General features: G+C 42.5%; 1 protein-coding gene across 8 annotated transcripts in view; it reads right to left on the bottom strand.

Annotated features, from left to right (window-relative positions):
- TOX2 (TOX high mobility group box family member 2) overlaps nt 1-13,948 on the bottom strand; it is a 230,275-nt gene that overhangs the window by 115,755 nt on the left and 100,572 nt on the right. The gene's annotated exons all lie outside the window — the stretch shown is intronic.

Here is a 13,948-nt window from a genome sequence, read left to right as displayed (position 1 = left end):
AAAGGTAACATAGAACTAAATAAAGTGACCCAGGAGGCTTTAATCTATATGCTATTTAAAAACAGTCTTAAGGGCCAGTGGTTTGTGACATATCTCCAAAGAATGTTCACACGATTCTGCCATTTTTGACACATAATACGCCTTCCTAAAAGTCAGATGGTACATTGCAAAAGACCAATGATTTCGTGGACTGCAATAAACCCCCAGTTACTTGGTATTGGGCACCTTACAGCCAAACACAGGTAGCTTTATTCTTCCTACCAGAGGCACCATCTTCTTTATGTGATTGGGGGGAGCTCTGTGCATTGCCCTGACGTCATGCACACAGAGCCCCACCCCCCTAATCACGTAAGCATGGGGAGGGGGAGTTGTCCAGCATCTAGTACAATACATGGTGGGTTCTGCAAATGCGCCCTACTAACTGGGATGAGCAGATGGGTCGCTGGTATATAGAGATAGTTTGTTGGAGGGTAGCTGAGAGTGGCTTCTCCCTCAATATTTTCTGTCATTTAGTCCACACTTTCAGGATGCCAGCCCAGTGATGGGGAAGAAGTAAGAAAATCACTGTGTTCCTATTCCTGCATTTATAGGAACTGGGACTTGTTGCAACAGGTACTTTTTCAACCTTAATCTGTGCAGCACAAACAAAAGTAAGGTGAAAAACCATGCACCCAAACATATGTCCAATTTTCTTCCACAATTTATTCAGTTTTTGGAATCTGTGAATTACACATCCCCACTGGTTTAGCTCTGCACAGCATGAAGAAAAATCTATCTCTGCCTTGGTTTTATACCCACATCTCTTTGCCGAAATCTCATCCCCATTTTTTCTGTATTATGACTGCTTGTGGTTGGCAGGGTCTGTCAAAGTTCATTCTCAACTGCCAGCTGTATCTCCATAATCATGTAGCATCCATGACCAAGAATAGTCTTCATTCTCATGCTTAATGAAAAAAGGATTAACCCTTTCTTAAACCTAAATTGCTTTACTTTTCCTTCCTTATCTCCCTCACCCACCAACACCCTTACAGGAGACAAGGGCACTATGGCAATGTACAAAACTCTCAGACCAGTGCCTATTCTGCACTCCTCCTCAGCTCCTCTGCTTCTGGACATTATTTCCCTTAATACTTTCCCATTCATCTTTCTAGTCCTTTAGGCCTCCTGCTTGGCATCATGCTCAGGCCTCTGTCTCTGCTTCCTGATGAGCTGCCACTTCTGATCATTCCTCATGCACACAGGATTTTGTTGTTCAGTCGTTCAGTCGTGTCCGACTCTTCGTGACCCCATGGACCAGCGCATGCCAGGCACCCCTATCCTCCACTGCCTCCCGCAGTTTGGCCAAACTCATGTTAGTAGCTTCGAGAACACTGTCCAACCATCTCATCCTCTCACCCTCACAGGATTTTGCTGGTGTCTAATTCCAATAGGTTCATTCCATTTTCAGTGGCATTTATTTTATGTATTATGTTTTACTGCTGAATTAGATTTTATTTTATTTTTACAACTGCCTCAAGACTGATGCGGTAGGCTGTATAAAAATGCTTCAACAAATTAATTAATTTCTCTCCCTGCCTTTTTTCCCAGCTCTGTTTCAACACCAGAAATGAGCCCAGCCCAGGGGAAAACAGCCAGAGGGAGTTGAAAGAGTAGTGGTGGGCAAAAGAGGATCTTACCTGCCTACTGCTTTTCAGCTAGAAACTACCGGTACCCACTCTATAGTTTCACTGCAAAGTGCATCTGACGACATCCCATTGCCGTCATTAACTGCAGTTCCAACCTGAAATCCACCGATCAAATGTGCATGGGGGGTGAAAGGAAACAATAAAGTTTCTGTATGGAAGAACAACAAAGGCTGCCGTTCTTCATGCATTATTGAAATGGAGACCAGACCAGAATGCAGCATAGCTTCAGATCCAGGAACTTTCAATAAATGCTTCAGGAACATGGCCATAATCCAAGATGCCTCTTTTCAAGCACACACAAAAGTGTGTGAGGTCCCAGTGAGACCTCAAGTGCTTGCTCTCACTCTCTCATGCACACACACACACCAGCAGCTGCTTCTGAAATGCATTGCAAACAGCTTTTGAAGCTCCCTTAGTTTTATGAAGTAGTTTGGAATGCGACCCAAAAGAGCCAGTGTAAGGGGGGGGGGGAGAGGAGAAAGAAAAAAATGTCTCTGGACCACAACATTAGCCAAATGCTTCCTTGGATTGCAGCCCATAAGTGGTCAGACTCTTCATTCCATATTCCATCCTCCTAACATGTGTTACACAGTTCGTGATAACCAATACAAAGGTCAAAACAAAATAAAAAATAAAAAAATTCCTTCCAGTAGCACCTTAGAGACCAACTAAGTTTGTTATTGGTATGAGTTTTCGTGTGCATGCACACTTCTTCAGATACACTCGGCTACTCGGCAGACCAACAAGGCTACCTACCTGTAACAATATAAAGGTAAAAGACAAGGAATTCCCCCACCCTTAAAAAAAATATTCTTAATTCCCATTGGTATCTTTTATGAGTGAAGCAAAACATGTCCATCCTCTTGGAAACTTTCTTAATGTGTTGTTTTTTCAAAGGGCACGTGAACATATTTTTGCATTATTTTATGATCAATCAAAAAAGAAAGAGACAATTAAGGGTGAGATTTTCAGGGAGCCTCAAGGGCATAGCTGCACAGGAGCTCCCACAGCTGCTACACTTAACACATTAGCACAAAACAAGAAAGTGCAGGAAGTTGAAAAAGCAAGTACCTCCCTCCATGCTGTCACTCCTGTTGTGGAGAGGGAATATAGTACTGAGTACAGGCACCCATCTACAAATGGAACAGGTGAGGAAACCAACAGACCATGCAAGCTGAAATTGCCAGTGCTAGTGGATTGTCCTGCTCAGGTGTGCTTGCAGATCACTTCTCTTCAAGCCCACCATAAAGAAGTGCCTTATGAACCAGATATCCTAATCCCTTTTTCAGCGAGGAACTGTCCAAAGATCTAACTGCCCCGAAGTCCTTTGCCATATCCACTATAATACCACAGTTAGGCATTATAGCTGAACTCGTCCTTCCTTCCAAAAGATGGCAACGTTTTCAAAGCATGCAACTTTTGCGTTTCTCTAGAAGACAATTGCAGCTTTCCTCCCACCTCCACACTGTATCCCTTTGCCCTAAAAGCTGATGGTGTCTGTTTAGCACTGTGTAGCAGATCTCAGAGGAAGCTTGCATAATGTGGCAGAATCTAGCACCTCCCCCAGGGTGCCCAGCTGCTGCAGAAGCAATTTCACAGCTCATCATCCATTATGAGATTAAAATAATTTTTTCCTCCCGTGAAGTATTAATAAATTGTGCAGGCAGCCCAGAGTTAGTGCCATTTACACAAATGGTAGTGAATCACCCACCTAGTTATTTCTTAATGGATTGTGTCTTTGCAGCTCTCCTTATCCTGTAATTTAAGAAACCAAATTTACAAACCATTGCAGATTGGTGTTTGTTTACATACATTTCTCTACGTTACCACAAGGTGGCTCTGATTGTAGGGGGACTGGGCTGGACAGGAGTACACAAATAGGTCTATTCATATAGAGAGAATATTATGACTTAGCAGAGCCCCACAGTCAGTAAATAAATCCATGGCATTTACTATAGAACGACACCAAAATTCATGTCAATCGATACAAGAGGGGAAGTGCACTTATAAAATGAAGTCCAAGTCCATGTTCAAATCCCTTAAAGAATTCACTTACATTCCCTTCTGGGGGCAAAACTCACTGAAGCAGCACTGATGCAATACAGGCTCTTTTGAACATACAGGGGAGATAGGAAGCTCAGCTCAGAGCTCTGCTAATGACTCCTGGAACATCTCTGCTTTGTTAAAATGTTACATAAAGCCCCTATCTTTAATGTTCAAACTTGCACCAGCTAATGCCTACAGCCAAAAAGAAAAGAAAAGAAAAACATGCTTTACATGCTTTTCACCACACCCGCTACCTTTGTAGGTATAAGATAGGTATGACTTTAAAAAAGGGGGGGGAGAATGTGTTTAAAAAGTACAACTATGAGCAATTTGGTGTAACCTTAACAAAAGGCTCTCAGCAGCTGATGTTGAACTGTTGAACTCAACTTCAGAACACTAGAGAGGAGCTGGGGAGTTCAAAAGTAACCAACTTTTGAATGGCGCTACGGCAAATCTTAAAAAAAAAAAAACCAAGAAAAACCAGGAAGTGAATTTCAAGCTGCAACTGTATAAATGCAAAGAAGAGTAGATGCCAAAGATCTCTAGACCTTTGCAGACACTCAACTTTTCCTGGCCAGACTGTACACCAGGAGTAGGCAACCTAAGGCCCGGGGGCCGGATGCAGCCCAATTGCCTTTTCAATCCGGCCCAGTGTGTTTTTACATGAGTAGAATGTGTCCTTTTATTTAAAATGCATCTCTGGGTTATTTGTGGGGCCTGGTTGGTGTTTTTACATGAGTAGAATGTGTGCTTTTATATAAAATGCATCTCTGGTTCATTTGTGGGGCATAGGAATTCATTCATTCCCCCCCAAAAAAATATAGTCCAGCCCCCCACAAGGTCTGAGGGACGGTGGACTGGCCCATGGCTGAAAAAGGTTGATGACCCCTGCTTCTACACACACACACACACACACACACACACCATTTACACATAACGTCACTCCAACTAGGGGCAGATCTGATCCACACCTTTTAATGTTCATTCAACACACATTTCAATTGCATGGCTTCCCCCAAAGACTCCTGGGAACTGAAGTTGGATAAGGGCAAAGAGAGTTGTAGCTCTATGAATGGGTAACCATAGTTCCTAGGATTCTGTGGGAGAAGTCATGTGCACTGAATGTGCTTTAAATGTATGGTTTGGACCTCTTGTTTTCTTTTGGCTCCTGCTCTGAGTTAACTACCACTTCCCAACAACCCTACATACCCTATACATGTCTAGCAAATCCCACTGAGTACAGCTGGATTAATCCCCGGCAAGCGTGTACAGGGCAAAGGGACCCAGGTGGCGCTGTGGGTTAAACCACAGAACCTAGGGCTAGCCGATCAGAAGGTCGGCGGTTCGAATCCCTGCGACGGGGTGAGCTCCCGTTGCTCGGTCCCAGCTCCTGCCCACCTAGCAGTTCGAAAGCACGTGAAAGTGTAAGTACATAAATAGGGACCGCTCCGGCGGGAAGGTAAACGGCGTTTCCGTGCGCTGCTCTGGTTCGCCAGAAGCGGCTTTGTCATGCTGGCCACATGACCTGGAAGCTGTCTGCGGACAAACGCCGGCTCCCTTGGCCTATAGAGCGAGATGAGCGCCGCAACCCCAGAGTCGGACACGACTGGACCTGGTGGTCAGGGGTCCCTTTACCTTTACCTTTTAAGCGTGTACAGGACTGCAACCTTACAGCATTTGTGCTCTTAGCCTCCCCAGAGAGACTGTATGTATAACCATATGGCAAGGTTAAGGTTAAAGGTAAAGGTAAAGGGACCCCTGACCATTAAGTCCAGTTGCTGACTACTCTGGGTTGCAGCGCTCATCTCACTTTATTGGCTGAGGGAGCCAGCATACAGCTTCCGGGTCGTGTGGCCAGCATGACTAAGCCACTTCTGGAGAAACAGAGCAGTGCACAGAAACGCTGTTTACCTTCCCACCAGAGCAGTACCTATTTATTTACTTGCACTTTGACGTGCTTTCAAACTGCTAGGTTGGCAGAAGCAGGGACCGAGCAACGGGAGCTCACCCCGTCGTGGGGATTCAAACTGCCGACCTTCTGATCAACAAGTCCTAGGCTCTGTGGTTTAATCCACAGTGCCACCCATGTCCCGGCAGGGCAAGGTTAGGAACACCTATTAGTCTATGCTGGCATCACCTCCCCCAGGCACACGACAACCACCCCCTCCTCACCTACCCATGAAATTTTTAAACAGCTTGTCAACATTTTGGCTACTTCGCATTTTATTCCTCATTCTCAGCTACTCTCAGGCTCAAGTGCTATGTTTATAAACATCAAACAACCAGGGGAAGAGATGAGATTTCTCTTATATGGTGTGTTCTATGTCTTTCTGGAACATAGGGATAGGGGATTTCACATCAAATATACAGTGATAGTACAACACAAATAGGAGGTCACAATACCCATTCAGAAGAAAATGAGTGTCTTGAAAGGCCAGTGACAATACAAGAGAGTATTTTTGAATGGGCATGAAACTGGATTAATTTTACACTGGCAGCACTGCATTGTGCAATCTGTCAACAGCTGCAAGGGATCAAGAACAGTGTTAATGTCAGGTTGTTCCTTGTCACACTTTCTCATGTTTCAGAAGTACAAAACATCTAGCAGGCCTTCCTGCCATTTTCAGGAAGGAAGCTGTTGGCCGTTATAGGAGCATAGGACACATGAACAGCCTTAGAGAGCATCACTGGCAGCAAGTCTAAGCAATACACTGGATCAATTATATTTAGCCATTAGTGCAGCATAGCCAATGTTCTCTATTCTAATGCAAGAAGTCATGAACTCCTATGATCACTTGTGAGGCTGTAGGGAAGAGAAATCAACAAAAAATGTTCTAGATGTGTGCCACAAGTTTGGGGGGGGGGGAGCATTTTTAACTGAGCTAAAAATGAAACCAAAACTGACTGACTGGTTCACTTCAGCCCTTCTCAAGGCTGCTTAAACTGTGTTACTAAATGAATTGTGCAGTCATTAACAGAAATATAGCAGTTAGGAAAACACTGAGTGAATTGTATAGTTATATCCAGAGTGACTAGCAACTTAAGTTTCATGATCACTTTTAGGACAATTAGTTCTGAGCATAGTTTGCTTGAACAAACTTTCCTGAAAATGTTCATCTTTTAGTACTTACTAGAACACTTTAAAGCCTGTTCATTTCCTTCTCCAGTGCCAGTCTCTTGACACACTTGTTTCCACCCCTATATGAGCAGCCCAAAAGCCTTTGGGTAAGGAAACTTTAGCATGAACTACCGTAACTAGGCAGTTAAAGAACAACAGCAGGTGCAATTTCCATAACTGCAACAGTTTCTCTTTCCAGCTCCTACAGTTGCAAGAAATATTGCAGCTCTATCTGCATATAATCTAGTAAAGGTAAAGGGACCCCTGACCATTAGGTCCAGTCGTGGCCAACTCTGGGGTTGCGGCGCTCATCTCACTTTATTGGCCGAGGGAGCCGGCGTACAGCTTCCGGGTCATGTGGCCAGCATGTCTAAGCCACTTCTGGCAAACCAAAGCAGTGCACGGAAACGCCGTTTACCTTACCGTCGGAGCAGTACCTATTTATCTACTTGCACTTTGAAGTGCTTTCAAACTGCTAGGTGGGCAGGAGCTGGGAGCTCACCCCATCGCGGGGATTCGAACCGCCAACCTTCTGATCGGAAAGCCCTAGGCTCTGTGATTTAGACCACAGTTGGACTTTACTCTGCATGAGTGTGTGTCTAAGAAAAGCTGTTAAAGTGTAGGAGAAAGTACTTGAGTGAACATGTCTGCAAATATGTGTTGTAAGCAAGTGTCAGAAAATGAAGTATGAGGAATACTTATCAATCCTAAACTTATTTTACTGTTTTAATAACATATAATGTATCATTTATAACTAACCTAAAATTGTACGGTTTGGCATATTTATGAAGAGTAAAACTATAAATGATCCTAGTTTTGTACAAGCTAAATTGTGGATGTAACCAATTATAGACCACTTCCTTTTATATATCTTGGTCAGAGCTCAGTTTTCACCCAAACTTAAGATATATATTTTTATCTTCAGCACCCACAGCAGGTTTTTCACAGCTTCGGATTTGATTCAAGTGCTACAGTTTGTCTTCCTTTAAAAAAATTTTTTGAAGCATTTCTCATGTTCTAAAAGAAACAATATTTTATACCTGCCCACCCCACTCCTGGATTATTATTTTTAAAGCAGTCTTCAGGAAAGCAGTAGGAAAAGCAGTTTAAAGTCTCCCCTTCCACATTCTCCTCTTCCCACCACCAAACCCTTGCCAGCATCCAAAGAGACCTCTGTAAATGTGCAAAGTGCATGAAGTTGCCAATTTCCCCTTCCAGCAGCAGCAGCAGCAGCAGCTCCTCATGGATGCAGCTCTGGAGGATCTCCCAACATTACATTAATTTGTCTCTAAAGCCCAAGTTTCCTTCTTCTCACAAGTGTTTGTGTGTGTAAAAGAAAAAGATTTAAAACAGTAAATCAGAGGGAGAGAGAATCTTAGCTTATGTTAACCCAAGTCTTTCATGTGTGAATTATTAAATTGACTACTGGGGATGGATGACAGAATTAGAACAGAAATGAATTTGTTTGGTCATTATTAGTTTTAACTGTTTCTCTCTCTTTCTCTTTCTTTCTCTCTCTCTCAAACAAAAAAAGGGGGAAGGGAAGGGAAGCATAAACACACACTTCCTTCTGAGCAACCCTTGTCAGATGTGTATCACTCTCCTTTGTATAATAAGGGATGGGATTTATCATTGCTATAGGAGCAAAAGTAAACACAGCACAGCTGTGCCTCCCAAATGGCTAGCCAAAAGCTTTACATTATTCACAAAGAAACACCTCATGCTAAATTTAATTACCATTTACAAAATCAAGATCAACCTGCATTGCTCTTACACAAATAATACACGGAAAATGCTCTTTGGAATCTTGTCAGCGGTATCCCCCAACGCAGAACATCCCATCTCCATGCTTCATAGGCAGAGCTGCAGGGGAAATGTTCAATCTTTAATCACTACATGAGGATATGCTTTGTTTATAAGCCAGCTAAAGTTCTTTAAATAAATGTACTAAACTGTCTTTCAAAGACTAATGGCGCTCCCCAAACACTATCCGCCTCCTCCTCTACCCACTCCATAAACTTTTCAGGGGTATCCTTATTGTTATTTCTAATTTTGGAGAAAAGTAACATTTCCTGAGATTCAATTTCACTCATAATTGTTGGAAGGAAACTAAATTGTCCACTGTAAACAGTCTCTGTATTGTGCGAAAAGAATCTTTATTATAGCCCACTGGGAATTCTAATAAAATTTCCAGTTTAAGTCCTCCTCCCTCCTCCTCCTTCTCCCCCTCCCCCAGTTTGCTCCCCCCCCCCTCACAGGCCTATTAAAATCAGTTCAAATAGGCTGCAGACCAGATATGAGAACTCTCCACAGATATACCAGTAGTTATATTTTAACAATCAATTACAGCCTTCTCCCCCTCACCCACAGCCCCATTCCTTTCCTTTGCAGCTTTCTGTTCTGAAAATGAGAGCAGCTATTCCATTTGCTTGAGTGCATGCTTAAAGTCAATGACAAAAAAAACTCATTAGTTTAGTCTGGAAAATGCAATACAGCCCAAGTACATCCACCCCCTCCCATTTTATTCTGCAGCTACAAAATGGATGCTAAATTTCATCAGACTGGAATGGAACTATGGTCTTGGAACATTTTATTTTATTTTATTTTATTTTAATTTCAGGGGTCTTCTATTTAATTCAAAATTCATGATTCATTTCCTGGTAATACTACTATAATTATTCTTAGACTGTTAGGTTTGAAGGTTTAATACGAAATACTTGCAAAAGTCCTTTTTCGCTTTGATAGTCGGTAATCTTCATGGTAATCAGATCACTTGGCTCCCTAACAACAGCAGCCAGAAAAATATAATTTAATATTAACTTTGTACTCTTCACTCTGATTTCAATTCTAGTAAAGAAAACCAAGTCATATTTTTCCCATTACAATGTATACAAACTAGAGTTATATATAAACAACCTTTTTTAATGACTGGTGAAGTGCTCATAGCAAAAAAAGCACAGTAAACCTAACTTGGAATTTTTTTAAAAAAAAGCTTTTTTGGCATGAAGAGAGGGATTAGTAACAACTCCAGCACCACCGCAAGGATGGCTGACACAACCCCCTCAACTCGAAGTTGCAATGGCTCGGTTTGGACCTTTAAAGTGTGATATCCAAACCTTCCCACACCACCCACCTCCCTCCTCTTCTTCTTGACACACTGGATTAATGGCCTATTGTTTCACATTAAAACGGGGAAACTCTGGCTATGTACATACTACTCTGGCTCCAGGGCATTCCCACCACTGGTTTTGAAGCTCTGTACATGTGGTATTAGCCCCAATCCATATGTCTCCTGTCGCTTCTTGATAAATATTGCTGTGTGATGTATTTTCCCCCAAACCAGTGCCCATCCACTTTAAAAATGGAAGCTGACAATAAGCTGAAGTGTATACATTTGAGACCTCCATTGTGCATGCTTCACTGAATAGGAGTCTTTTGGGGGTTGCATGCATGGGGAACAAATCAGGTAACGTAGCAGGTGAAGACATCCCCCCCATACCTTCTCTGGTGTATACAGAAACTTAAAAATGTGACTTGAAACAATCACCATCTGAAAGACAACCCAATCTCACCAAAAACCCCAATGAGTAAGAGATGAACACTGACAGCAAACGATCCATGTTTTTGTAGGGAAACAAATATGCCTATTAAATGCTTTTTATGTGCTTCCTCTCAGGAGAAGTTATAAATAATACAGAGGTAAAATCAACAAGTGGTCAATACGGATGCACATGTTTATTGTAATGTTCAGAGTATTCAGATCCTGGGGAAAACACAGGGAACCTGGTGAATTAATGTGATATGGAACCCAGAGTGTTCTATCAATTTAAATGGCCTCTGGCGATGCCTTTCTGGAAACAGACAGTGGACCCCAATCCATTTGTGAAGTGGAAAATCATCAAGAAATTAAAACCAAACCGCAGGTTACATATACTTCCAGCTTCCCCCACCCCTAATTCATTAGTTCATATTTTTATTGTTAGAGCAGTTGAGATGGAGGATAGTCTGGGGTTCTTTTATTGTATATGTTTGTAAAAGTTAAATACAATTAAAAAGTGCGGCTCCCTCTCTTCAAGCCATTTGTCTGCTCAAAATCAGCCCCCAATATGGGTCCCAAATAATTTCCTCCACATGCAGTTTTGAGCAGAAAATAGTTAAACAGCCCTCTTGTACCTACCTTGCCAGCCCTCCACTTAGAATTAAAGCCTCCCAATGATATTTTTCCACAAAGCAGGGGGAAGCCATGGGGGGGGGGGGTAATCTAAGAGCTACATGTAATTGTGCATTCCCTTGGTCAATTTTGCTCCGCTACATCTTCTTCCTGTTTGCACAGGCCTTCATCCAAACACTGAAGTGGAAAATAATGCTTTCCTGCTTAAAGTAAATGGCTCCCAAGTAACCTTTTCTGAGAGCTAAGCTTCCTGTTGTGAAGATGGTGTAAACACACATTCAGTTATGGCTCCGTCATCCAGGACTCAGGAAGGTATGAGCAGACTATAGCCTGATCTGGGAGGAAGGGCAGAGAATCCAAATGAATACCCTTCTTAAACTTACTCAAATGACAACATTTGAACTGAAAGATCCAACTCCGAGCAACACAAGTGAATAAAATTCTGCTGTGTCCAATGTCATCACAGATCTCACGTCCAATTCTTAGACAACCTATGGCCATAATCATATGCAGCCCCCACAAACATTTCAACATGGACCCTCAAGATTTCCATAAAAATGGCTTTAAAAAATAAAACAAACATATTTTCTACTTGCTCCTTACAAGTCACACCCCTTCTCCACATACACGTAACGTTAAAACCCAGACACGTGTGATGGTGGCGACTGAAACACAAGCAACCATTTCAAGAAGTACAGGGAGGTGAGGGAGTAATGTTGAGAGCAGGGAGAATGGAAGAGACAAAGGCTTACAGACTTGCATGTAAAAAGCTTTGGTTCTTAAAACACCCTGAAAAACGGTCTGTTCCTAATGCTAATTCATCCAGCGGGATGTTCTTGAAACTCATCTTCATTACAGCAATATCCTCTTGTTCCTAGAAGATTGTGTTTCTATTGAACACTATCTGATTAGATTCACTTCAAATTCCCAACTAAGATCTGGCACAATTTCCTCCCTACATTTTACCCAGAATTCACTGACAGGTTCATTCAGCTCTGCTTTGTTTTTGCTGCAAAGAATTAACAAGTGAAAAACCTATTTTTAAAAAATTTAGGTTCTGGCTAATAAGCTTGAAGATTCTGTAAGTTTCTGCAAGAAATGCAAGTGGGTTCCCCTTGGCTCACTTCACCAGCACTGTCTAAATTTAAAATTCTGTCTCCACCTGAGCCATTCCTGATTTATTGTGGGGGGGAAACCCACAATATTTCTACTATATCATAGAGTGTTTCACTTCTACTGCTATTGCTCCTGTTATTGAAGCAAAATATATACAGCCTATGCATAAAAAGGCTCCCCTTCAGCTCCCAGCCAGGCCTTGCACACAGCAAGCACAAGAAAAGGCAGCATAGATCCTGCCTGCCTGCTGGCCTCCCAGTTGTCAATCCATTCCCAATGCCAAGGGCTGGTGGACTGGCTGGCTGGGTTCCCTCGCCCGCTTGCTTGCTTACTCCGAGGCTGCCTCAGCACCTGGCAACGGGCACCCTCTGGCCACCCCCAGAGGCACCATTTGCCTGGGGAGCTCATAGCCAGGACTGCTGCAACAAACAGCCACACAAGCCTTTGGAAGGCAGAGACATGAGAGAGCATCAGAGAAAGGAGGGAAGGAAAGAGGGGCAGACCAGTGTTGCCTGCAGCACCCCAGACCACCATTCAAGGCACCCCAGGGTGCCACGACACACTGGTTGAAAACCACAACCCTCTCTGAGACACCGTGGTGAAGAAATAAAAATATAATCAATAGCCCATTTCAAATGGATGAGGGGAATTTGCCCATCACTAAGGTGCTCAGAGTTATAGTAGGAATCATGTCACTTTGTGAGAGAACTGCTTCTCATCAGAGTTACAGCAATACAAGGCAGAATGAGCCAGCTCACCAGTAGCATTTTTACCTAGCATCTACAAATGTAGTAGCCAGCTCACCATTGGTAAATGTATCTTTTATTTTAGTGAAAATACTTATGGCAATTGTCCAACCCCAAAGCAAAAGGTGGTCTAGCCTCTGATTCCATGCTAGGTTTCAGAGGCACTCCAGAGAAGCAATCTCACTCGGCTTGGCATGAGTCCTCACCCACTTGGCTGAGCAGGCAAGACTTTTTCATGGCTTCCAAGTGTCTCTCAAGCTCAACTTCTGATTATAGACTTTGTGAATTTGTGGGTCCATATTTTAGTTTAAACAAGACCTTTCATATTAAAGCTGCCTGAAGAATTTTGCAGCAAGATCATCAATGGTACTAAAGATTGCTATGTTTTGGTGCCAGCTGAAATTTTTGTTTCGTTCCATTCTCACCAAAATGTAGGCCCCCTCTCCACACACACACACACACACACACAGCGAGCCTCACTTCTTACTCACATCTGATTTCTCATGAAGCTTTTTCAACTGTAGCTTATGACATTCATACACAGAATTCAGCTCTTTGAAACAATCTGTATCCACAAAGGAATTCAAAGTACCATCGAATGCTGCTTCTTAAGTCATACCCAACTGTGCAAGATGCTATTTTGCTACACCACAACAAACACAGAAGAGAAACTGTACATTTAGGCTCTAGGAGCCATACAGTTATATAATCTGCATTTCTAAGTTTTTCCATAATACTGTTTGAAAGAATCACCAGCAGTCATCATGGGAAAACAGCATTCATTCTCCTTTCATACTAAAGTATCTTTTTGCCCTATTTAAACAATATAGCAGTCTTGCACTCAAGCCATGCATGCTTCTACTAACAAGACCTTCGTTACTCTCAAACTAAATTACAATAATGCCTCCTTGGCTGTGTGCTTTAAAAATTCCATTGTCAGATAAGAGCTCATGCAAAATTCAGGTGCTTGGATCTTCACTGGTACTCACATTCAGCTCAGTATTACTCGTTTTGGTGGGGAGGGGATGATGTATGCTGGCTCTTTATTCCATTAAAATGAATATAA

The sequence above is a fragment of the Lacerta agilis genome, chromosome 6 (genome assembly GCF_009819535.1).
Source record: "Lacerta agilis isolate rLacAgi1 chromosome 6, rLacAgi1.pri, whole genome shotgun sequence".
NCBI classification, from domain to species: Eukaryota; Metazoa; Chordata; class Lepidosauria; order Squamata; family Lacertidae; genus Lacerta; species Lacerta agilis.
Note: the sequence above shows the minus strand (reverse complement) of the source record. Positions and strands in the feature narration are given on the sequence as shown.